The sequence below is a fragment of the Mustela putorius genome, unplaced genomic scaffold (genome assembly GCF_011764305.1).
Source record: "Mustela putorius furo isolate JIRA1106 unplaced genomic scaffold, ASM1176430v1.1 tig00000765_pilon_pilon_pilon, whole genome shotgun sequence".
Taxonomy (NCBI): Eukaryota; Metazoa; Chordata; class Mammalia; order Carnivora; family Mustelidae; genus Mustela; species Mustela putorius.
In genome coordinates this window covers 7,340,750-7,367,075 of record NW_025421470.1, presented here as the reverse complement: position 1 = coordinate 7,367,075, position 26,326 = coordinate 7,340,750, and the positions used below count along the sequence as shown (strand labels likewise).

At 45.9% G+C, this 26,326-nt stretch overlaps 1 protein-coding gene and 1 pseudogene across 1 annotated transcript in view; both read right to left on the bottom strand.

Annotated features, from left to right (window-relative positions):
- Window positions 1–26,326, bottom strand: part of KCNJ6 (potassium inwardly rectifying channel subfamily J member 6) — a 271,735-nt gene that overhangs the window by 99,550 nt on the left and 145,859 nt on the right. The window lies entirely within an intron of this gene.
- On the bottom strand, window positions 24,460–24,656 carry LOC123393227 (annotated as a pseudogene).

The following is a 26,326-nucleotide window of genomic DNA, read 5'->3' as shown; positions in this document are numbered from 1 at the left end:
TATTTACCCAGTAGTGCATAGGAAGCTCTATTTTTAATTTCTTAAGGAATCTCCACACTGTTTTCCAAAGTGGCTGCACCAACTTGCATTCTCACTAACAGTGTAAGAGGGTTCCCCTTTCTCCACATCCTCTCCAACACTTGTTGTTTACTACATAAGCTAACTGTTAATCAAAATAAAGAGTCATATCGATATGAATACATTAATAGCAGGGGATCTTAACATGCCACTCTCAGTAATAGACAGATCATCCAAGCAGAAAATCAATAAAGAAACAAGAGCTTTGAATGACACATTGGACCAGATGGACCTCATAGATATATACAGAACATTCCACCCTAAAACAACAGAATACTCATTCTTCTCAAGCGCATATGGAACTTTCTCCAGAATAGGCCACATACTGGGTCACAAATCAGGGCTCAACTGATACCAAAAGACTGTGATTATTCCCTCCATATTCTCAGACCACAATGCTTTGAAACTGGAGCTCAACTACAAGAAAAAGTTAGGAAGGAATTCAAACAATTGGAAGCTAAAGACCACCCTGCTTAAGCATGTTTGGATCCACCAGGAAATCAAAGAAGAACTTAAACAGTTCATGGAAACCAATGGGAATGAAGACACATGGGTCCAAAACCTATGGGATATGGCAAAGGCAGTCCTAAGGGGGAAATACATAGCTATCCAAGCCTCACTCAAAAAAAAAATTTTTTTTATAGTACAAGACTGTAAATGTAGTTTCTCTTCCTTATGGTTTTCTTAATAACATTTTCTTTTCTCTAGCTTACTTTATTGTAAGAACACAGTATATACTATGTATGCCATAACAAAATATATTAATTGACTTCCGTGTTTATGTTATTGGTAAGGCTTCCAGTCAACTTTAGGCTATTAGTAGTTACATTTTTGGAGAGTCAAAAGTTATATGTGGATTTTTGACTACTATGCCCCTAATTCCTGTGTTGCTCAAGAGACCACTATATTCCTATTTGTATCTTTTTCCCTGAGCCCCAAGAAATATTCTTCAAATAAAGTCTCAGGTGGACCAGGCAAAATTTTGTGTGTTTGTTTCAAATGGACCCTCCATTGACTTGGATAACACTGATAATGTTGAAAACACAGGAAGGCATGTGAATTACATGCCGCTAACCCTCTTCCAAGCCCAGCACTCTTTGATAACTTCTTGATCCACACAAAACAAAGAGATCCTCATTAGCCTGGTTGGGCTGATGGGCTTGTTTTATCTGGAAAAATGAATGACTGTTGCTGGAGAGAATCCTGTGTTGGTCACCAGAGGAGGGCACAGGAATCTTCTTGGTCTGTTGTGACCTCATAGATTTGTGCTGGCTACTGTGGCAGCCACCAGCCATGGGTAGCCATTGAGCACTTGAAATGAGCAAGTGTGTAAGTGAATGGTATAAGTGTGAACTTAATGGGATTTTGAAGTTAGAATGTGAAAAGTATGGAAAACATCTCATCAATGATTTTCATATTGATTACATGTTCGAATGATAATATTCTGTACATATTGAGTTAAAGCAAATATACCCTTATGTTAACTTCACTTTTTTTTTTTTAAACTTTTAAATTTGCATACTAGAGCACATAAGAGAATACATGTGGCTCGCATGATACTTCCACTGGCAGGGCTGTTTAGAGTACATCCATGTCAGCTCTGTCCATTCCTTCTAGCATGTTGGAAATGGAATTAATGCCAAGGAGCAGCTGATTTCTTGTCCCAAGTCAGAAAAAAAAGGATCACCTATGGAAGGGGCTAACTTGAGTACTCTGTAATTGGGAAAAGAATTAATAAGAGTTTGGAACAGAGCACAACTAATTGGAAAAGGTTTGGGAGATTGCTGACCTATGAGTGTAAACAATTTTCCATCTTAGTTTGGAAGCTCTGGCCATTTAACCAGCTTGTTCCAGAGTGTGCTGGCTCTCTGCACACTGACCATAACCTAATTTATGCCTGGCGGGAGAAACTAGATACAGATCACATTTTATGCTGGTGCTGTGCACAGCAAGGTGGGGAAGGCAGCTCTTGGGAAAATGAATATCTGCAAACAGAAATAAGCCTTTTAATTTGGAAAATATACCTTTGTCTATTTATTTTTAATTTCTTGTCCTTTAAGATTATTTCTTTTCTTTTCTTTTACTTTATTTATTTATTTGACAGAGTGAGAGATCACAAGTAGGTAGAGAGGCAGGCAGAGAGAGAGAGGAGGAAGCAGGCTCCCCGCTGAGCAGAGAGCCCAATGCGGGACTGGATCCCAGGACCCTGAGATCATGAGATCATGAGCCAAAGGCAGAGGCTTAACCCACTGAGCCACCTAGGTGCCCCCTTTTAAGATTTTTAAAAAGGGTTAAAAAAATTTTTTTTGTTTGTTTCTCTTGTTTTTCCTCTTCTTTCTTCTTCTTCCTCTCCTGCTCTTCTTTCTTCTTCCTTTTCCCTCCTTCTTCCTCTCCCCCTCCTCCTCCTCCTTCCTCTCCTCCTCCTCTGTCATCATCATCATCATCTTCTTCTTCTTCCTCTTCTTCTTCCCCTTCCACTCTTTTTCCTCCTCCTCCTCCTCCATAACAATAATTACCAGGAATTGGAATCTATTGCTGAAGGAATGAGGGGTGGTCCCAGCTTCAAAGCACTGGTGACACCACCTGTGTTGAAAATTGATAGTCACATTCTGTCACCCTGCTGTTTCCCACAAGTCAATTATTCTAGGTTGGCTTATAAAGAATCCTTGCTGGGATTACTTTAAAAAGTATATGCAAGAATGTGCAGACCCTGTGATTGCCAGTAACCCTTCATTGCCCTTCCCCTAGAGCCCCCGAAGATCATGTACTTCAAGTCTTATTTATATTTGGTGTGATTCTATACCTTTGATTTAGATCTTTGCCTAATTTACTGGTAGATCTCACTGCTGAAAAGTATGACTGAAAATCTGATAGGCATTCTTGTTTGTTCCCCTAGGTCTCCGATTGGTTCTTCCTCTTAGTAAGTTTTCCTGTCTTCCAGCTTCAGTGTAGGAGACCCAGAGTTTGTCCTCAGCCTGCTTCTCTTCTCATTCCTCACTCTCTTAGGGAGAGGTCACCTGTTCTGAAATTCTCCTTGTATTTAGATGACTTTCACAACTAGCTCTGCAACTCAAATTTTTCTTTTAATTTCTACACTGTCATGTTGACTTGCTTGCAAGATATCTCCACCTGGGTTTCCCATAGGATCCTCAAAATGAACATTTTCAAGATGCAACTACTCATCATCCTCATGCTGTCTGGGCTAACAATTTTCCATGTGCCCCCAGAGAGGTTCCCTGCACTCCTTTGATGCTCTATATACCAGGGGAATGGCTCTTATAGATGCATTAAGTTTCTCATGTCTTCTGGCTTCCTGGTGGGTTTGGCTCCTGGGAGGCACTGACAGGAGATCAAAGGGCAGGTGGAAAATGGAATCTTCCGCTAGGCCCCAGGCTGAGCTGAAATGGACTGAGTTCCTACCCTTACCATCATACTCTTATTCAGTAGTTCTATCTAATTTCCTCTCTTTGCACCTTTTGATTCAGTATGATGATAGCTCCAGCTGTTCCCAGCTCGGGGTGCCTTTCCATCCCTGGCTGGTTTCCCATAGCCTCTCCCATACCTCCAGATTCTTCTAAGCCTCCTTTGTCCCCCTGCTACCATGTGAGCTTCCTGTCTCCTAAAGACTCTGACATGTGCCTCTCCCATGTACTCCTTCCCTTTATAGGACCCCAGAGATGGCATCAGCATGTGCTCAGAACCCCAAGCCAGAAGCTAGAGGCATCCTTGCCTCTCTCTTTCACCCCTATTGCCAGTAGATCCCAAGTCCCATGACTTCTTTCTAATAGATTTTCCTCATAGTCCCTCTTTGCTATCCCTGCTATAACAGAACTGTTCAGGTTGAGGAATTAAGTGAAGCACAATCAATAAGAAAACAAGACTAGAATGTATTTAGAGTTTGCTACAGCAAGGTACTCAGCCACAGTTACAGCAAGGTACTCAGCCATGGCACTTGCATTTTGGCAGAGACCCAAAGGCAAGCAGGGGAGTGGGAAAGCTTCATGGTGGAGAGAAGGAAGGGTTTCAGGCAGGTGCTAATGGAGGCTATAGGTCTGGTGTCGCTGTAGGCAGCCAGCTAGCAGCAGGACATCCTATGTGATTAATTAGGGTGCATATTTGGCTTTCTCTAGTTGGCACTGAGATAGAAGAAGAAACAAATATTAGGGAAGTTCTCAGTTATTAATCAAGTCCTGGCCATTTGGGGCCAACTGTTATGGAACTCATTGTTTAGCTTCCGGGAGTGTTACTAGAGATGCATCTGACTTATAGCGGGTTGGCTTCCTGGGTTGCTTACTGTCCGTGAGGAGCTGGTTTCCTGGACATGTTGCTGCAGGCTGTGGGTCAGAGCTCTATTTTTATTTATGTGGTCTGGCCATCACCCATTTATATAGTCAGTCTCTTCAGGGTCATTGCCAGTTTTTACTAAATAACAGCAACAAAGCTTTTTTGTTCTTGATTATAAAGATAATATATCCTCATGGAGAAAATTCTAAGCAACCCAGAAAAGTGTTAAGTATGAAGAAGAGAGCAAAAACCTCACTCTGGGCGCTGCCAGCAGAAGTAGCCACTGTTAACATTTTAGTGAACATCTCTTTGGCTATCTCTGTACATCAACACACATTCATGCGCAAACCATCAGCCCATTCTGGTATTTTATGACCCCCTCATTAGTTTCTGTCTGGATTAGTGCAGTTGCATCCAAGACTGGGCCACAGTCCCAGGCTCCCCTCCTTCCACGTGCTTTCCCACAGAGCTCTCTCCCATTCAGACCTGACCATGTGCCTGCCCTGCCATAAACCGTTCAGTGGTCCCATTGATAAAATTCACAGGCCTCATCTGGGGCTTTTGTCTCACCAAGCGTGTCCTCTTGGGAAGGGGGCAGAAGGAAAAAGTGGCAGGACCCCCATTCCAATGCTTTTCTCAAAAGAAGAAATGCCCCATTCCAATGCCTTTCCCGTTCATTTATAGTAAGGGAGATTAAATGGTTCCTGAATTAAGGACAGCAAGAAATAGCATGAGTATCACAGGATTAGCAACTTCTCTCCTAGGCAATGTTACTCAGAAAGAGTCCCAAGACACCCAAGACTAGAGACTAGGCTTAAGGTGGTGGGGGAGGGGGGAGGTACGTGTTGGAGGCATGGCAGCAGGAGAGGGTTTTGGGATTCCCCTGGGTAGCGGTCATCACAAATAAGGATTCAAACAAAGTATGGAATTTTGAGAAAGCCACTTCCCTCTTTCTGCCCAGCAGGTTGGTGATCTGTAAAGACCACTAACTTGCCCAGGTATCCAAGTTCCTGACTGAGGTCAAAGTCCTTGTCTTCCACAACACTCACTTTGCTCTGAGTAATTCCCCTCTGATTAAACTGTGGGGGGTGGGGGAGAGGGCATGAGGTCCCTTGTGACCTTAAACTTGGAGCTTAAAACTGGGCCTGGCACATAAGAAGAGCTCAATGAATGTTTCTTGAATAAATGAATGAATGATGTCACTTCCTTCAAGACCAAACTTTTGGAGTGGTAGTCTACAAGTTTTTCATGTTTCCTAAATTGTCCTTTATTCTCTTTGATGGTTCCATAGCTTTTTTTTTTTTTTTTAATGTTCTAACACTGTGTCCAAATAGAACCCAAGCAACAGTTTTAAGCTTTCCAGTGATAGAATTTTGTTGGCTATTGGAATTGGTGGCAAAGCTCTACATTCTTTTATATTTTCTATGACTTTTGGAGACTTGCCCAGATAAAGCCTCCACTGTTGCATGTCTTGGTGTGAAATCAATGGAACATTTGAACATATGCACAGAGCACTGTGTGAGCCCTGGTGGATGGTTCCAGGGCTATGGGATGTGGTTACAGACCCAAACAAGCATAATGGGAGGAAGAGGCATACTGAAGGAGTTCAGACACAAGAAGGTGATTGCAGGAAAGACAACCGAGAAAGTGGCTGAACTTTCTCCTTCTCTGAAAGGGGCAGGTATTTGTCCCCTCTGGAGAGGTCCAGAAAGGATTTGTGTCTTGCCTTAGAGAACTACCTTTTTTTTTTGTACTTAGAGAAGTACATTTTTTTGATTTCCAAAGCCTTGGCTGTGGGAGGCAAAGAGCTGGGTTGTTCCCAAAGGGAACAAAGGGGTGAAGGTTTGGGGTTTAGTCAGGAAAAGCTGGCAGAGGCCTTGCTTAGGGGGAGAGACACCATGACCTGGAGACGGTGGCTGGGTTTGCAAGTGTGGGGACCTGAGTGTCTGAACATTACACAGGGAATGGGCAGGATCTCTGCAGGAGTGTGTAGCAGGTGGAATAATGGCCTCGTAAGATATTCATGTCTTAATCTCTGGACCCTGTGACTACGGTAGCTTCCATGACAAGGGGAAATAAGATTGTAGATGGAATTAAGGTCACTAAGCAGATGACTTTAAGATAGAGTGATTATCCTGGATTATGCCAGTGGGCCGGATAACATTACAAGGGTCCTTGGAGGCGGAAGAGGGACAACCAGAAATCGTAGCACAGGAAAGATTCAGCCCCATGTTGCTGGTCATGTGAGCCATCTCCAGAAGACAGAGAAGCCATGGAGATGGATTCTTCACTAGAAGCTACTGAAGGGAGGCAGTCTTGCTGAAAACTTGATTTTAGCCCAGGGAGACCCACATTAAACTTCTAACCAACATCGTTGTAAGATGGTAAATTTGTGTTGTTTAATACATCAAGTTTGAGGTCTTTTGCTAGGTCAGGATGAGGAAACTAACACAGGAGAACATTGAAATGCATGGGGACTAAGTCACAGTACTGAGACATGGGAGACACAGTGAAGGTCTTGGTGGTTTTGATGAATATGGAGGAGTGAATCTCATGCTCAAACAGTCTCACACCTTCCAATGGACTGTAGACCAAAAGGCCCTTCACACATTTTGTGAACCATGTGAGCCTCCTGGGCCATTTGTACAACCTGTCCATAATGCCTGATACAGGATGGCTCCCCAGTCCTGGACAGCAGGCACTCAGCGCCAGTTTTGTGCCATGGAGGGAAATCTAGGTGATGAGTCTTGCACCTGAGAGCTGTGAGCCGATCCACAGCTGCTGGGCTAATTGAAGTTTTTCTAAAAGAATATGTGAATTATTACAGAATTGTACTTGTCAGAGCCAGCCTGTAAAAGAGGTGGGTTTTCAGTTGTGCTTTGGACAGGTTGGAGTGGTGGGCGAGGAGGTGGGGACCAGGCTCAATAGTTTTAGGGACAGGAGGAAACAAGACTTTCAGAGACTGACATCAGGAGTCTGACTCTAGAAATTGCAGAAGTGTTTTTTTTGTTTTGTTTTTTTTGTTTGTTTGTTTATTTTTTGAGTGCTTTTCTTAGAGCTTGGCTTTATGTTGATGCAAATACTGTAGCATTGGATCCTAATAGATAATGGCACTGTTCATAATCACAAGGTCAGGTCTCAGCCTAAGGTTTCAGAGGTGATTTCTTTCAGTATTAGTCTGGGGCTTCTGCTTCAGCCACTGACTATCAATTCCCAACATGCTCTGCTTGAGGTTGACATCTGCTCTAGGAACTCGCAGTTTAATTGAATTCTTGCCCACTTTACTCAAATTTGTACTCAGCTTCGTAGTACAAAGGACAAACTCAGTGGGTCTGAGGGCCCCCACTGGGGTTTTATTGATCTAAACTTGGACACCATGGAGCTGCAATGACAAGGGAAGGTCCAGGGATAAAGCTGTGGGAGGGACCTAAGCATTATGTATTTCAAGGTAATCTTTGCATTGTGCTGTTTTACTAGGTAAGGAGCAATCCATCAATCCTGAGTAGGTAGTGATATTTAACCCTCACATCCATCTCTCTCTCTCTCACATACATGCATACACACACTTTTTGATAGGAGGCATTGATTTTAGAAATGTGTGGGTCAATCCCTCTAATTTCTAGTTTTCGAGGTGGGGCATGGGCAGTTTAGGTGACAAGTAGGTGTCATGTTGGGTAGCACAGCAGCAAGTATGTAGCTGGCTTCAGGGCCTATTTGTCCAGGGAGAGAGGGCAGGAGCAGGCATTGGAATTCTTTCGAGAAAGCTCAGCTGGGCAGAGATGTGTATGTGGGCGAGGCTGGGCAAATACAAACATAACTAGAAGAAACATCTTCTAGCAGTGGATGGAATGGCACCATGCCAGGAACCCTGCAGGAGCTGCCTAATAAACACACATGAACTTGGTTTGTCACTAGGTTGTGTGAGATGGAACTTTTATTTCACCCATGCCCAGAACCTGGCCATAACTCTCTGTGCTATGAGACAAAGTAGAGATGTCAGGCCTGTCCTGGCCACCTTCCAAGAGGATTTAGAGGCCAGTGTAGAGGGAGTCTTCATGTTTAAGCTCATTGTATTGCAAAGACTAGGAAAGTCATGTTTGTGGGTCACGGTCCTAAGTGACTTTTAGTCTCTTAGCTTAAAGATTGCATCTAAAAGAAGCTGGAGGTTGAAAAATGGTCTTAAGCAAGTCCTCTGTCTTGCTGCAAAGGTATAATGGATTGAGACAGCATGGGAAACAGGACAAACTGCTGCCTTTGGAGCCAGTGTGCCAGAGAATGAGTGACATTTGTCAAAGGGCAATAATCATACCTGCCTGCTCTGCCTCATCCTGTCACCAAAGGAGCTCCAACCAGTGTGAACTATTAGTAGGATGTTATCTTAGGAGAGTTAAGGGCTGGGCTAAAAAGTCATGGCTCTGAACTTTTATCAGTGGGATAACACATTTGGATTTATATATTTAAAACTATTTGCTGCTTTATTGGTAGCACAACATAGAAGCCTACATTTTGGTAATAGTTTTATTAGAAACTAAAATTTGGTAAGAACTGGTTGTTTAAATCTGTGATCTTGTTACACACTCAAAGAAGTCCTTGTTATGGGTTTGGGGTTAGTAAAATCAGTGAAACTAACTACAAACCCTCTGAAATGAGATAGCCTTGTTTTTACTTGGGTTTCCATGATGTCCTTTTGAAGAAACGTGTGAACAATGGAGAGAACATCTTTGAGAGCCAGGAAGGAATACTGTGATTTGGACGGGACAGCTTGAGCAAATCCAAGCACCAGAGAGACAGAGCTGCACACACAGAGAGAACACCATGGCATTTGCCTTTGATCTCATGAACATTGGCTAATTGTCTAATTTCTCACTGGAATTCTTCAGGGCAGAAATAATTCATGATGTGGCTGTCCTGCGAGCCTTCCTGGGCTGCTGGGCATTCTATTAGCAAAATGTGGATAGCGTGACCTGCTGAACTGCTGATGAGCACAGGCTTGGGGTGCCCCTGTGCTAGCGCAGGGTCCAGGGAGAGGAGGTGGGAGGTGGGCACTCACACCGGTACGAGCATGTGCCCGTTTCCACACTCACACATCCGAGTGCTCCGGGACTGAAGTGCAGGGTTGGCTGCTCCCGTGTTGGGTGAGTCTGCACTTGCTGAGTGCAGTGAGAAGTGCTTCTTCGCTGGGCGCACCCAGGGAGCTGGACCTTTGTGGGGAGCCCAGCTGTCCCTGGGCGCTCCACCTCCGAGGACAGGCTTCCCTTGAAATGCGATGTTTACGGTGCCACAGAAGGGTCGTGACTAAAAGCGGTTCAGTTCCTGTGTACTGAGTTTAAAAGTGTGACTGTGGCACCTTTTAAAACACTTCCTCCCAAATCCTCACCAGAAGGGAGAATGATGCAGAGCCGGAACGTGTCACGGTACTGCAAGCGCTCTACGCCACGGGGCCTCTGAAGCCAGGAACGGTGTCTTCTTGACTCCTGTATTCTCAGGCCCCAGCACAATGACATATGGCAAGTCCTCAGGGTATTCCTGGTGGAGGAAGGAAGGTAGGAAGGCAGGAGGGAAGGAAGGAGGCATGTTCACCGCGCGAACGGAGCGCTCTGAGTTCAGAAGAGCGTGTTAGCATAAAGAATGGGCGGCCAGTGCACGGGACTGCCGCTACTTCGCAAATTCAGTTCAACATCAATGGCTACTGAAGCTGAGTCCCCCGAAGAAGAACGCTCCTGGCCTCTGAGCGTTGCATGTGCAACGCAGGCTGCCGGGGCGCCCTGACGAGGCTTTGGAAATCAGAGCCTGCAATGCCCTCCGCCCCCTTTAGGGGGTTTTTCCAGCACAAGCTTTCCTTCCCAGGCAGCCTTGCGACTCTGCTCACAGCTGATTGGAGCACAGATGGACACCTGACTGAGAAAATAGCTGCTATAGGCTGACCTTCAGGCCTATGAGGAGGCCTGAAATGGAGCTCTGACCAATAGGAGATGACTATACTGGATGGTGGCCGATCACCCGGTGTCTTCCCTCGGGGAAGTCACTGTGAGCTAGCTGGAGAGGCAGGAGGTGGCGCGGAAGCCGGGAGGGTCGGAGACGGGGCAGTAAGCAGAAGCTTTGAGGTAGGAGGCGGGCGGATGAGAGAGGAGCAGGGCAAGGAGCAGACACGGGCAGGCGGGGTTGTAGAGGTGGAGAGGCTGGGTCGCAGACACGGCCGACCCACGGGTCTTGCGCCCCCGGAGCCACCGGACCCCATCGGTGCTGGTAAATCCTGATGACAGATGAGGCTTCATTTCCTAGGAAGCCTGGCCTGGTGGCCACGGGCGACCAGACCGCCTTGCTGCAACCTCAGGGAACCCGACACCCACATTTCACTTCTCCGGGCCTTGGCGTTTATGCAACGGGCCAGCCTGGTCTAGGAGCTGCACGGAGAGGCGACTTCAGAGTTCTGCAAGCTGTGGGGCACAGGAGACTCTGGAGGACTGTAAGACTTTTCTCTGCCTGGGAAGGAGTTTATACTCGGGTTCGGGAGGCAGCCTGAGGTGGTATGTATTAAATGGTCAGGCAGGGAGCATGGGCAGGGCCTCCGAGAAGGCAGCCCCAGAGGCCAGGCTGCGTGTTGAATATAGCTGAGATGGCGACACAGAAATTGCCTTGCAAACACATGCCCACTGGTGGCATAGGTCTGCACCGTGCTGAAGAAGGCAGCCTGGGTGTCGGCAAATCTGTGGGGCTTCCTGATGCCCAGAGGTGGAAGCAGGGCACTCTGAGCTTTTGAAACAACTAAAGTGGCACAGTAGGGGCCCCCAGATAGCATTTCCTGGTTTGGATGATGGCTGTGATCCTGGATGTTCCCTGGTGCCCTGTAATCAGAACCCTGAGGGCACCTGTGTGTTTCTTCATGGGACCCCCAGATTTCTGATGGAAGATGAACTACGATGTAAGAAGCTTCACCAGTTGTAAATGGCAAAGGCGCAAAGTTCATGGTGAGGCTGTGTCCCAGCCTCATAAACAAATAGAAGCAGAGGGCTGAGTTTGGAGAGATGGACAGTAGTCTGCCTGGTCATCAGACAGGACCACAAAGTTCTCGCCAGGTTGATCAGCTGGTGCTGAAAGAGAAATCTGGAGAGAAAGTAGGTGGAGGCCTACTTGGATGATGTTAAGAAAGAATGAATTTCTGAGAGCTCTCTGTTCTACTTTCTTCTACTTCTTTTCATCATTTGAGGTACCTGTTACTTGCAGAACAAAGGAACACTGCCACTGTAATGTGTTTTATAGGTGAGCTTTGCAAAATAAGAGACTACACTCAAAAGGATCACTGGGGCTCTCCAATCGTCAGAGCAGGGCCTGGCCTCAGTCCTCACCCTCCTCAGCCTCTGAGCCATCTGATGTCATTACCGTCACTCCTCATCTCATCTTCCCTGGCTGGTTTATTCCACTGGGAATACGATTGGACACTTGAGTGTGTGCTAAATGACTCTAGAGCATAAGGCTGCTTTTTCAGGTCTGAGATCAAAGATGGCATGCCTGTAGCTAGTTTTCATGAATGTTTTAAAAAAAATCTGGAGCCTGGGAAATAGATAAGCCTTCTGCAGCCAGCAGAGGGTTAAACATGGATGTCATCTGCAAACTCATCCTCTAAGTCTGGTGTATGAAAGAGGCAGTTGTGGAGGAAGAGATCTCCAGGGCAAGGAGGGTCCATGCCAGACTGTCACTGAGAACGTGTTCCTGTTTGTTTGTCTTCCCTCCTGTTTGTTTTAGGATAGTGATGCTTCTCCAGAAAGAGCTTCTGGAATCCCAGTGAGACAAAACTTTGTAACTCTACAGTATTGTTTGCTTGAGCTAAATGAAACTGGCTTTTTGTGAAACAGTGAAGCAGCTAAATAAGCAGGAGGCTTTTTATGGGCTTTTTTCCCTAATTCCACAGTTTGTTAGCAGAACACCAGACTGGTCACAATAGCTCAAAGCTTCTGGTATGAACTGTGTATCTTTCCAGAGCTTGACACTTAGTGGGCACCCAACATGTGTCACTTTGTTGAATATATAAGTGAAAGTTTAAGACAAAGGAAGAAACACACTTTGTCTTTATCTCCAGTGGTTCTGGCTTATCTGGTTTAACACTGTGCTGTACCACAGGATACTGGATTTGGTGCTGTTTCATGAGTTTCATCACCCATACAGTGGGTTGAGTGAGATTCCAGTGGGGATGCACATGAAGGGGCTGTGCACACTAGGAATCACAGCACAGAGGCGAGGCAGTGTGGTGCTGCTGCAGGGTGAGAAGCTGTAGCTGGGGGTTTACCTCAGCCCTCATTTTGATACGTTTCTTGCCTAAGATGTTTGGGATGGTGGAAGAAAGGCCTGGAATTCATCCCTGAGAATTAGGGAAGACTTGTTTCCCCTTCTGGGGGTTGTCTCCAAGACTTCAGCGGCAGCTTAGGATCACAGGGTTGCCTGGTCATTGGGTGGGTATGTGTGAAGGCCTCTGGGCAATTACAGCTTCCAAAGTTTCATGAAGGACTTCTAGCTTCCCCAGGTAGCAAAGCGACAAACTCCAGCCAATTCTAATATGTGTTTAGTAATAAAACACATAGACTGCATTTCGGGCTGTGAAACAAATTTTAATTCTTCAAAGATCCACGTGAGACCCCCTCGTAATTCTAAGAAAAGAAGCAACTGGCTTAGTTGATCAAAAGTCAAACAGAATTATCTAATGTTATGGAAGGAGCAGAAATGACAATCAAGAGGGGAGTAGAATCAAGAGGATCTTGGCTAACTTTTATAGTCTCTGGTTGTCTATTTCTGGAATGTCTATGCTCAGTGGCATAATGAAAATTAAAAAAAAAAAAAACCATACACACACAAACACACATACAAAGATTCTCAGGGAAGGCAAGGAAAAGCTGGCCCCAGGGATGGAAGATGCTTTTCTGAGACTTTTTCTTTCTAAGTCCTGCAAATCTTCAAATGCTACCTGAGCGCTTTTCATCTGTAGTTGAAAGTCTTTTTTTTTTTTTTTTTTTTTTTTTTTTTTTTAAGCAAAGCCAAAAATAAAGTAGGGAGAGGCCAGGTTTTCTTTAAAACAACACGCTGGCTTTGGGTTTGGAGAAGCAAATCTGTGTTCACTTTGTCACGAGCGGCAATTAAAGGGGTGGAGGACCTGCACCATCCGTGGTTTAGATGTTCATAACTGGGAGAACAGCAAAGGTGACCTCTCTCTGCCTTGGACCAGAAAGAAAGCACAGCTACCTTGAGTCCCTGATCAGCTCACCAGAGCCATGTTGGGCAGGGGTGCTACCAAGGGCTAGCCTTGGAGTGAGAGGGATGGAGAGAAGGAAAGTGGTATAGGCATGCAGAGCTCAGTGTTGGTTGAGAGAAGGCTGCTGGTTTGTCCAGGCACTTCTCACACAGCACCTGTTGGCCGTGGCAGAGCCATCAACTTTTGGAGACCTCTGTGTTGGGTGAATACTTCATGCAGGACACACAGGCTGTCTGAAGTCTTTACTCAGTGTCTCTTTGTGGTCACTTGGTAGACATTGAAAGGGAAAATAAATGTCCAGCAGGCTTAATTTCATTGAGATTATTTTGGATTAAAGCTCTTTTGGGTTCTGCAGATGGATGGATGGCAGTGCATCTCCCTTGTTTGGAAACAGGAATGGTGGCATGCATCTGAAGACTCTGGGGGGATTTAGTGAGATCTGCTTGTGAAACTCCTAATCCTTGATGCAGCACCTGCTGGCCTCAGTTATGACCTGGGCAGAACAGTCATTAAAAATGAAGAAAAGCATAAAATTGACCCCCCCCAAATAAGCTATACCAGAGACAATTGTTCATTCATTCCATCAGAAATGAAAGCTTGAACACTGTTTTATAATAAACATGGGGAGTGCGAGACCATTCCTTAATGGACTGTGTAGGTCACAGATGCCAGTGTTAGAGATACGTCCTTGGAATATGGCTGACTTGCTGCCCCAGGAAGAAGATCGCTCATGTGTGTGGAAATGGAGGCCCATTGGGGGGGCGGGTCCAGCCCTTGAGTGCACCCACAGCTCTCTGCCTACCCCTCGGGATGTCAACCTGCCAGGCAGAGGCCATACCTACCTTGCTTTGGAGCTATGCACCATGTAGAGCACTGGCGAGGGGTGGGGTGGGTGTGTGTAGCCTCTAGTGAGTGCTCAGGACAGGGATAATCTCATTTATTTTCAAAGCAATCATTCCATATTACAAACTTGTATGAAGTCACACATCTAGTAACTGGCTGGCTTGAGCCCATGTTGTCAGACCCAAAATCCAATTCTACCACAAAATGCTTCCCTTAGCAAATGATTCCTTAATTAAAACAACCACAGTCATTAAAAAGAATGAAATCTTGCCATTTGCAACAACACGGATGGAACTGGAGGGTATTATGCTAAGCAAAATAAGTCAGTTAGATAAAAACCATATGATTTCACTTACATGTGGAATTTAAGAAACAAAACAGATGAACATAGGGGAAGGGAAGGGAATATAAAATGAGATGAAAATAGAGAGGGAGGAAACCCATAAGAAACTCTTAACTCTAGGAAACACTGAAGGTTGCTGGAGGGGAGAGGAGTGCAGAGATGGCATAACTGGATAATGGGCGTTAAGGTGGGCATGTGGTGTATTGAGCACTGGGTCTTGAATGCAACTGTTGAATCACTGAGTTCTACCCCTGAAACCAATTATACAGTATATGATAACTAAATTGAAGTTAAATTAAAAAAAAGAAAAAACAAGAAGAAACACCACCATCACCACCTCCATGGCCTCAGAATCTTTGATCTTGATTGCTTAGATCTTGCATTTGCTCACCTCCTGTGGATGACAGTCTAGCATCATATAGAGAAGTGGCAGTTTCCAGGTCCTAAATGGGCAGGTGGAGGGTGTGTAGGGTGGTAGAGAAAGAGTCCCCAGGCCTCCTTTGGAGGCATGCGTCACCTGGCCATGGTGGAGGGAGTTTCAAGGAAGTTGGCTCCCTCTCTTTCTCCTCTCAGGCTCCTCGGCATGAAGTCCTTAATGGAATAGGATCATGAGGGTGTGGAGCGGGGCTCACCATGAAGGTGGCTGTGTGAAGATGTCTGCAGGGCTGATACAGTGTGACTTCTCTGAGGTCTTTGACCCAAAGGCTGTGCTGAGGTCACGTTTGCATTGGTGGGAGTGTAAAGATTAATAGGAGCTGTTTGGGGACACATTGTGTCAGGTGCTGTAAATATGATCCCTGCCTTCAGTTCTTTTTTTTTTTTTTAATAAATTTATTTATTTTCAGAAAAACAGTACTCATTATTTTTTCACCACACCCAGTGCTCCATGCAATCCGTGCCCTCCATAATACCCACCACCTGTTACCCCAACCTCCCACCCCCCCACCACTTCAAACCCCTCAGATTGTTTTTCAGAGTCCATAGTCTCTCATGGTTCACCTCCCCTTCCAATTTCTCCCAGCTCCATTCTCCTCTCTAACACCCCTTATCCTCCATGCTATTTGTTATGCTCCACAAATAAGTGAGACCATATGATAATGACTCTCTCTGCTTGACTTATTTCACTCAGCATAATCTCTTCCAGTCCCGTCCATGTTGCTACAAAAGTTGGGTATTCATCCTTTCTGATGGAGGCGTAATACTCCATAGTGTATATGGACCACATCTTCCTTATCCATTTGTCTGTTGAAGGGCATCTTGGTTCTTTCCACAGTTTGGTGACCGTGGCCATTGCTGCTATAAACATTGGGGTACAGATGGCCCTTCTTTTCACAACATCTGTATCTTTCGGGTAAATACCCAGGAGTGCAATGGCAGGGTCATAGGGAAGTTCTAATTTGAATTTCTTGAGGAATCTCCACACTGTTCTCCAAAGAGGCTGCACCAACTTGCATTCCCACCAACAGTGGAAGAGGGTTCCCCTTTCTCCACATCCTCTCTAACACATGTTGTTTCCTGTTTTGTTAATTTTGGCCTTCAGTTCTTAAAATAAAGGTATGCACAGAGGCAGGCTGGTAAACCAGCTCTGTGGAGGGGGTGTGGAGTTGGGGGTGTGGGGTTTGGGGTGGGGAGGAGGGTGTGTGTGGGAAGCCCTGATTTGTACTGTTTGCCGATTTCCATTGTATAAATGTTCCTACTGCTGCTGATTGCAAGCTTCGCAGTTTAGCCAGTTCACAAAATCCCTGAGTATTTACCAGGCAGCTCTTATGAGCCAGAGGATAATTAAGAATCATTTGCTAAGTATTAGAGATTTTGTGGGCAAGCAAATTGAGGTGTAGAACTCGTGGTAAGAATAGAACCCTAGTCTAAGCCTTCTTCTTCGTGGCCCCCTGGCTACCGTGTGGCCCTCAGCCCAGTGATGAACTGGTCTGAGTTCAAGCCTGGGAGTTCAGTCTGGCTTCCCACTTCTGTGGGTCAGGCAGGGCCAGTGGCTGTAGAGTGATGACTGGCTCTAGGCACATCACTGTCCTCAGCTCACTCTCGCCTTCCTCTTCTCTGCTGGTTCTGAATTGGCTTGCTGCCATGCCTCTGTCTCACCCTCAATGTCCTTGACATATTCTGGTGCCCTCCTCCTCCCCTGCACTGTTCTGGAGTGTGCCACTCTGGGGCAAGCCAGGACCCTGCACCCAGTGGCAGATTATTTGAGAACTTGGAGATGGAGTCCAAGGGAAGGATGCCACCGGGGAGGGAGATGGAATGCTGTCTCTCTGCCCTGGGTCTTGCAACACTCACCTGGACTCAGCCTCAGGAAGTTCTGGTATCACCTTACAGATGTTCCAGAAGCCTTGAAGGTCTTTCTCTCCTTGGGCCCTTGAGGTGCAGTTCCATCCACCTGGAATGCTCTTGCCTATGTTATCCCCATCATGGGCTTCTCCTGGTTCTTCAGAAAGCCTTCCCAAATCAAGCCATATAAGCAGCTCTCCTGGTCTTTCCTATATAGCATCCTATTTTTTTCCTTCCTGGCTTTTTTATGGTCCCGCAACCGTTTTATCTATGTATTCACTATGTGTTCATCTGACCAAATACATTGTGGTGGTTTCAAACTGTGTCCTTAATTCTTTGACAGCCTTCCCTTCATAAGGTGGATCTTAATTCCCCACCTTTTGGATGTGGGCTGGACTTAGTGATTCTTACAAGAGAATGTGGCAGGGGTTATGTTGTCAGAACTTCTATGGCTGCGTCATGAAAGGGCAGCTGCTGCCTGGCTCTTTCTCTTTCATGTTGCTCTTTCTCGGGGAAGCCAGACATTGTGGTGTGAGGACGCTCAAGGAGGTCTACAGGGAGGTTCATGTCAGGAGGAACTCATGATTCCACCAACAGCTAAAACCCACTGGCCAGCTCTGTGCCCAAGGCCTCTGGGAAGCAGAACCCCAGCCAGTCAAGCCTTCCAATGACTGTAGCCACAGCCGATATCAGCTGGAATCTAAAGCTGTCCTGAACCTGACCTTCCCATCCAAGCCTGCCCCAAATCTGTGGCCCACAGAAACTGCTAGAGATGGTGCTTCCTGCTATTCAAGTCACTAACTTTGGGAGCATTTGCAGAATGAGGGCTGTCATTGGCCTTGTTCTGTGAGTAAGGAGACAGAGATACAGAGAGGTGAAAAAACTCACCCAAGATCACAGAGAGGCAGAGTTCAGACAGAGGCAGTTGACCTGTGTAACCCTCGCCCCTAACCATACACCATGCTGCCCCCAAACCTTCTATACTTGTGGACCATGTACCCCAAACAAGAGACTGACTGGGCGGTGGGGAAGACTAGGGTGCTCCTCTCCATAGCCAGTTGCAAATCTGGGCCCTGCCAATGGGAGACCGCCTTCTGACTCATTTCAGCACTCCACCTGCAGGAGGGACTCAGAGCCCTGCCTCATGGTCGCTGGCCATCCCAATGTCATATGCTGGGGTCCCCGCTTCTGTGTCTACTTTGAATTTCCAGTGAGCTCACCACCTGTCTTCTCCTTTTATCCCTGTGTGCAGCCTTTTGGACATAGGAACCTCCTCTCAGACTTGGCGATGTCAGCCCTCTGCCTTTCACCAGAGCCTCCCTGGTCCTGTTGTCCCAAACCAGGGACCCAGAATGGAGAGGGCTATCTGTGCCAGGAGTGAGTCTTCCTTTCCTTCCAGCATGCCTTTCTGGAGTTGGCATGGGGGCACTGCTAGGCCTGAGTTGAGAAGGGGATGGCCAGAGGTCCTTGGGTGGAGTGTTTGGGCTCAAAGAGGCACACTTAGCTCAGACAAAGCCAGGGGGTGAAGAAGGAGTCAGAAGAAAGGCATGTGCCATGAGTCCTGGGGATCTGGGTTCAGGCTCATGAAACTGGGCAATGTTGCTGTTCTGTGTGGTATGTGTGTGGCATGTACATGTATGTGAATGTGCATGTGTGTGTGCACACTTTTGCATGTACACACAGGCTCACTGTGTTGAACTTTTGATACATTTTACCCCCGAGTCTGATAAACTCCAGGGAGGAGGGCAGCAAGGTGTGCCTGACCTGGGTTCACTAGAAACAGAAGAGGAGAAGCTAAGAGGGATTTGGGATAGCCAGGAAACTTAGAGCTCCATGAGGGCAGCGATGTTTATCTGCCATCTGCTAGTTTTTCTCAAATGTGTGGACAAGATTTGACCTGGAATCTGAGAAACTGAATGTTCATATCTTTTCCCGTGAGAACATTGCACAACCTCCTCCTTTTTCACCAGGAGACCTGTGACGTCCATCTGAACTCTCTTCTGGTCCTCCTGGTGAGCAGGACAGTTGCCCAGAGGATATAATGACCCCGTAGCTGCTATAAAACATAGCCTGGCAGTGTGCCCATGCCAGGAGTGCTCAGAACCCACTCCTCAGTCTGACTCTGTCAAGGAGACTCCCGTTTTCTCTGGCAAAACATCTGTCCACAGTTTGTACACGGAGGACAGCAAGAAGCCTATAACCTCTTTCCCTCCGTGTCCCTGCCCCTCACCCAGAGGCTCCAAGGAAAGAGCTTAATGTTCCAGGGAAGCTTAAGTGAGAGTAAAAGCCCATCCAGAATGGCCTCCCTGGTTTCCTGGGGCCCTGCTCAGCTTTGTGGCCCTGGGTGTCCCTGCCTGTATTGCCCAACCAGAGCCACGCTTCTAGTGCCTTCTAGATGGCAGACATCTGGACTATGAAAGGCAACTCATAAAAGGAAAAGGGTGCAAGGCTTCCTGCCCAAGTTACTAGAAATTAAGAAAAATCTAAAGACCAAGACTTCCAGACCTGGGTTGGCAGGCTGGCTGGCCCAAGCCTCAGGGGCAAATGGGCTCCTCCTCCTCCGGGTGCTGACCATGCAGGACTGCTGGCCCCTCTCATTGGTGCTCCAAAAAAGAGGCCCCCAAGGACCCTGGTGAGAGCAACACTTGGACACCAACAATGCCCACACCTTGTGCACCTGCTGACAATAGCTAAGAGAGCTTGCCACCAAGATGTGGGGTGGGCCCCCAAGGAAGCCAGCTGACAACACCACGGCCATGGGCACCCTGTCTAGAAAAGAGTCACACACCCTTGGGTCTTTGGGCAAGCATGTAGCTACATTTCATGATTAGTGCTGGTGAGCCGGTATCCCCAGCCTGCTGTACCTTTGGATCCCAGAAGATTAAAAAGAATTGTGTCATCTAAGCCTCACCTGAAAGCAATGAAACCCATCTCTGGGGTGGGGACCGGCAGGGCCTATCTCTAGAAATCCCCAGCTCTTTCCCACGGGCAGTGGCTGAGAAGATGTTCAAGTCTCATTCCAGCAGGGGACTCTTTCTCCCCCAGAATCTGTTCAGAGGAATGAACATGACAGATGAGGACAGGCTTCTGTGAATGATGTACTCCTCCCCGTGGTTCCCCAGGCTTCTGAGAAGCCCCGAGTCATCGAAAACCACTGATCTGCAGGATCCGCTGACAGAATGGAATCACAATAGAGGAATTTTCCAAAGTGTCTGGAGAGCACATGGACTGGCATCACCCATCCTGAGGGTCAGAGCCTGTTGGCCCCACCTGGCCTGCACTGCCCCCTGTAGGAGGGGCCCTGCAGACCCCTTTTCCCACCCCCAGAACTTGAAGGCACGGGTGGAGCTTGATGGGTGCAATGGAACTGTTGTTATATGGTAAGATGATTTTCATTTGAACAGCTACCCCTCTTACATCCTCCTGTCCTGCTTCCCACTTCTCATCCCAGGAGGGCTGTGGAGCCCATCTTGGCCCCGATGGCTCTCCGTGTGGCTAGGGTGTGCCAGCAGGGTGGGTGGCTCTGTGTGACATGAGGTCTTTGCCAGGCCCACTTCTGGGTCCTTCTCTGTCTTCCTCACTTCACTGCATCTTGGTCCCAACTGAGGGGATGGTGGAGCCCGAGGTATTGGGCAGCCCCTGGACTAAGCCTTAGTGTAAGGAGGCTGCTTGAGCCCCCTGATCCAGCCCCTGGGGCTCTCTGCTGCAGGAGAGAGTGGCCCCTGGGCATGGGGGCTGGGCATTGGTGTGAGCTGCCACCTGCCGCCCTCACTTTCTGTGTTACCTGTTGTCTTGTAGAAATGAGTAGAAAAGCAATTGGCTTGAAGGGACTTTCTCCTCCTGAAGTAATAGGGTGAGAACATGGATATGTGTAAGCCATTAGCAGAGTATCTGGGAAGCACAGCAGATGAGGGAGGGAGGAAAGGAGCAGGCAGCCATTGGCCTGGCATGTTCTGAAGAAAATATTGAAGGAATGTGTTACTTTTTGATGGGACTCCCCCAAATGAATTTCCAGGCAGTCTGCTGGCTGGTTGTGTTTTTAAGGGGGGAATGTGTGCTTGGTCACTGAGTGATCTCAGCCTTTGAAAGAGTTTTCAGAACATGCCTTAACTGAGGCAGATCATGTAAACAAACCCAAAACCCTGCTCCAAAGTGCAGGTCTAGAGGTACCACAAATATCTCACTCCCAAACTGTACCTTCTCACAGGAAGAAGCCGTCCTGGCTATCCTGGCTTGGAGGGCTGATATAAATATTCAGGAATTTCTATGAGCTTGTTGTCAAACGTAGTCATTATTAAAGATTAAATTATGTGAGCTTACAATTAAATTAATTAAAGGCAAATGTACCAAATCAACCCTAAAAACTCATCACCTTCTTCTTTTCCATGTCTGTGTTCTTGAGGTTATTTACCTCTCTGGCATCTGCATGGTAGAAACACTGCATTTTGGCATGCCACTGCACATCTCTTCCCAAGGGTGACATCACTTTGATGGCTGGAAACTGGTCAGAGCCGGAGTATTTATTTATAACATGGAATTTGTCAAACATGATCACTCAAGATTTGATTGATTGTTTTGTTTATTGTCAAGATAAGTGATTTTGAAGTAGGGGCAGTTTTAGCCCTAGGGGACATTTGACAATGTCAGAGATACTTCAGATGGTCATGAATGGGTTTGGTGGCAGTGGGACTGGCATCTAGTGAGTGGAGGCCAGGGGTGCCATGAAACATTCCATATGCTCAGGACAAGCCCACAGCAAAGAACAATCCAATTCTCTTGTCTGAGATGTCAAGTGTGAAGTTGAGAAATCCTGGTCTGCATTTAAGGCAACAATTAGTAATGTGGATTATTCTTGAAATTATGACATGTCCTTACCTATTCCATTGTGAATACCACAAAGAAACTGAGGAAATGCTCTTTCAGTACAGAAAGCTACGCCTCAATTCAGCAAAGAAGTTTGCTCAAGACATTGATGAATGAGTGGCAGGCTGACATGCATCTTCAGCTTCTTCATTTCACTAAATGAAGATCTCAACCGATATTCATGATGGATCTATATGTGTTTGTCAGTTGCAGCCCTAGGTTGGCTGCAGAAGCAGGAGTCCAGCAAAAATTAAAAAAACAGTTCTGTAAGAATCAATTGGCTATGGGGCATTTATGATAAAAATTACTATGTATGTTATTAATCATAAATTATGTCTATACCTCTTTTAGATCAGCAAGATTTCTAATAAACATTTGCATGTGTGTGTATGTGTATACCTTCTTTTTCCTGAAGAGTCTGTTGATAAACATTTACCAACACACCATTGTTTAGAAGCTACAAAGTTATCTGATGTTAAATGTAACACCCTCATTCTGTGTCCTACACAGTATGTTCAAGAGTCTTATCTCTAGAGATAGCACAGCATAGTTCTGGGAAGCTATTTTCTGAGAGGGATTGGGATAGAGATGAATGCAAATGTGTGCATGGCTGGTCTCATGGGTGGGTGGAGTGGGTTTCCTTTCTTGCAGTGTGGTTTGGCCACACTGGAAGCCAGCCTACCTCTCCTTAAATATCTGCTCCAGGGGCCTGTCTCCAGTGTTTTACACAGGACTTTTTGGAGACAGGTGGGTTGTCACTAGGCACAGGGGCAGAAGGCATGGGTGTGGGTAACGCAGTACCTGTCTGTAGTTTTGACAGGATTTTGTTCATATATTTAACCTATTAGACCCCATTGTAGTCCATGTGGAGTAAAACTAGAGGAAAAACAGGCAAGAATAGTAATCTTTGGTAGCAGAAGCGGGATGGGAAGCCCTGGGTAGGAAGGGGTGCTGTGACGAGACCCCAGGCAGTGGAAACATCCAAAGGGCACATAGCTCTGAGAGAATTTGAGGAGGGCTCCCAACTAAGGGAAGGGGCATGCTTTACTTGTTTGTCAGTAGCATGAAAGGAAGTGAAGATAGAATCTAGAAAAACAGGACTCAAGTCTTTTGAGGTCAACTTCACTATTCTGAGAGTCTCCCTGCCCCTATATACCATATCTTAGTGCTGGGCATTTTGTGTACAGGATCAGAATAATTCTGAACGTCATATCTGATAGCTTTCAGAATTGTGCACACATCTTTTTGTTCAGGTGGGTAAGAAAGCGACACAGGTGGCCTCATCCTCACCCTAGAAATCCTAGGTATGTGTCCTCATTTGTTTCCAGATTGGTTTTCAAATCTAATGACAACACATATTGGGGTAGAAGTGTCAAACAGAGAGTAGGATTGTGGTATGCAAGATTTGCAAGGGACCCTTGAACCCTCTAGCTAAAATTCCACTGTTCCATGGGAGAGGCTTCCCACACTTGAGTCATGGCTGCCAACCCGCCTCTCACCACCACTTCCTGGCCAGGAGGGGAGGATGGGGAGAGGGCAGGGAAGCTAGAAACATAGACAAAAGAGATGGTAGGCTAAAAGATTTTTTTCCTCTCCCTCCCCAAATCCTGAAGTTGCCTTTAAAAATACTCTGACAAGAATTTGAATTTAAGTTTCCTGTTTCCACTGAAAGTAGTGGATCAATTAGATTTCAAAACCGGTGTTCGTATTTTATACACCAAAGCTTTGAAAATGATCTGTACTTAGAAAGAGACACAGAAGTCTGGAGGTCTGGGAAATCATATGTGAGAACTGAAAACCTTTTTAGAAATGTGGGTTTACATGCAAATTATATTTCCAAAGGACTTGGGTAAAATTTTTAAATTAAAATATTGTAGGTGGCTGTGTATGGATTTTTTATTTTCAAGCATCTGTATGAGTCACTGCAAGTTGTCTGACTTTTTTGTCTCAGCCATATGTCAGCCTCTTCATCCTTCTTGAGCTGGTTGGTTAGTAAAGTTGATTTTCTGAGGCCACACATACAGGTCACTGTGATACAGCAGTCAGGGACAGGTACTGTGTGACATATCAGTCAGGGATGTCTGCCATGTGACTTGGTAGGGACATCTCTGTGATGTGACGTGATACTCAGAGCCATCTACCCTGTGACACAGCAGTCAGGGACATCTGGGACATTCGGGGAACCCTCTGAGAGATCATGTGCTTTTATTTTGGTTTCTGAATCTGCACAATAATAATAACACTACAGGAAAATGTCTAAGCTAGTTTAGGAGTTATTATACTTGTATCTCTAAAACTTCTGGCAGTTCCTTATTCTTACCAAATTATCAAGTTAAAGAAGGAAGGAAGAAGAGAAATGAAAAACTGAGCAACCAAAATAAAGCAGTTGAATTTAAAAGATGGAAGGTGGCGTTGGAGTTACATAATACACAGAATCTTGAGCCTTCTCATTTTCTTGCTGTTTTGTAAAAGGTTAAGAACTGATCTTGATGATGTGATACAGGAACTGTATTATGGATTTGTTACACTTGATTTATTTAATATATATGTGCTTCTTGATGCAGGTATATCTCCAAGAAGCACATGGAATGACAGGCTCAGAGCAGAATGGTCCCAGTGCTTCTAGTATGAAGTTGGCTTGGAATTCACACTCAGGACTTTTAGCAATAATTGTGCCTCAGATAAACCTCATTGGCTACGATACTGCCACTGCGCAAAGCTACACACTCAGGACTTTTCTCTATGCTTTGTAGTTCCCACTGCGTCTTAGTACAAGATGGATGATGTGGGGAGATGGTAAAACACAACTGTATGGAAAGGTCACTTATCTTCGCAGTTGGTGTGGAAACATGTTTTGGGGAAGCCCAGCTATTTGAAGGTAGAGGTTTACCTCAGCACAGGTAAACAGCAATCATGAAGAATCAGCCTGTGGATTACATCCCAGGAAGTGACTATGAGTGTTGCACAGATGGGAACAGATTTAACTCCATCCAGGTGAAGGGCACTGTTTGGCTCTTCATCTCCTACCTGAATCCTGGTTAGTACACTTAAGTGTTGTGACTTCCTTTGTGGGAACTTGAGGTTCATTAGGCCCCAATGCAGTGTATGGTTGGCTTGTTCCAAAGTCAAACCAATGCTGACCAGCTTGACCAACAGGTGGGTGATAGGGTTCCAAAGGTCATGGGGCAGTATAGGGTGCAGTGTGGGCATTAGGCTGAGGCTAAGCTACACTGATGCTATGTCAGTTTGGACAGCACTGCATGTAAAAGTTGTTTACCCCAAGGGCTCAGCCATGTTACAGCTGAAAACTGAGTTGTCTACTCTTCCTGAAAATGCATGGTTGGGGCAAAAGGTGCTAATGTGTCTATGCCAGCCTGTAGACTTTCCTAGATGAGGAACTCACGACCTGACTTGGTCTTTTTTTCAAATGTCTTTTTCCAAATACAATTTTACATAGAAACTCGATGTTCATAACAGGTAAAAATCAAGCATCTCTGGAGGAGATAGTAGTAAGACCCAGAGCTCTACCGCTCCTTTTCCCCTGAGAAATTCCAGATCTCCAGAGAAAAGAGTTTGAAAATTGCTACAAGTAGGAAATTAATTGTGAAGGACTGAGTCCCAAGAACTGGAATGGGGACATCTGAGCAGATCCTTACGAAACTGGGAATATCCAACCCCTAAATTCTTCCCAGTCTTCTTTGCTAGTAGAAGAGCCCTCCTGCCACTGTCTGAGGAGGTTTGCCCTGCTTTTCCTCTATACTGTGGTTGCCTCAAGACACTGCTGAATGTCTTCAAGACATACCCTGTCATTGATCTAGTCCTAGGCAGAAATTCTGAATTTAGTATTTTATCCTGAGAGCTAGAAAGGACTCCAAAGCCTTGCTGATTTGTTCAGTTGAAACACAGACTCAAAAGTGGCCTAAACCAAAGGAAGTGAAAATGTCATACCTGCCTCAGTATAATGTAGAGGAGGGAAACCAAATGCTTGGGTAGATAGGAATGTTCAAGAGGAATTATCACATAAGATCTGTTTATTCAGTCAGGGAGGGTCCACAGGACATTCCCTTCACCATGAGAATGAGAAATCAATTGGGGTGGGGAAGCAGAACATACTGGAGGAGTTGTGTTCTCACTGTTCTCTGCAGGACAGAAATTACAGTGGTAACTGCTACTACTGAACTGAAATCCTTAAGTGCAATGAGGATAATTGGATCCCAGGGTGGCAGGGGCCAAGTATGGGTACTTAATTGCAAAATACAAGATGGTCATGGTTACTGTAATAGGCCGGGGAGTCAAAGCAGTAATCATCATATATTCTGACTCACAGAGACCTATGGCACTGTCTGATTGATCATGATGTCTCTGGAAAAAAAAAATAGATTGATCTGTAT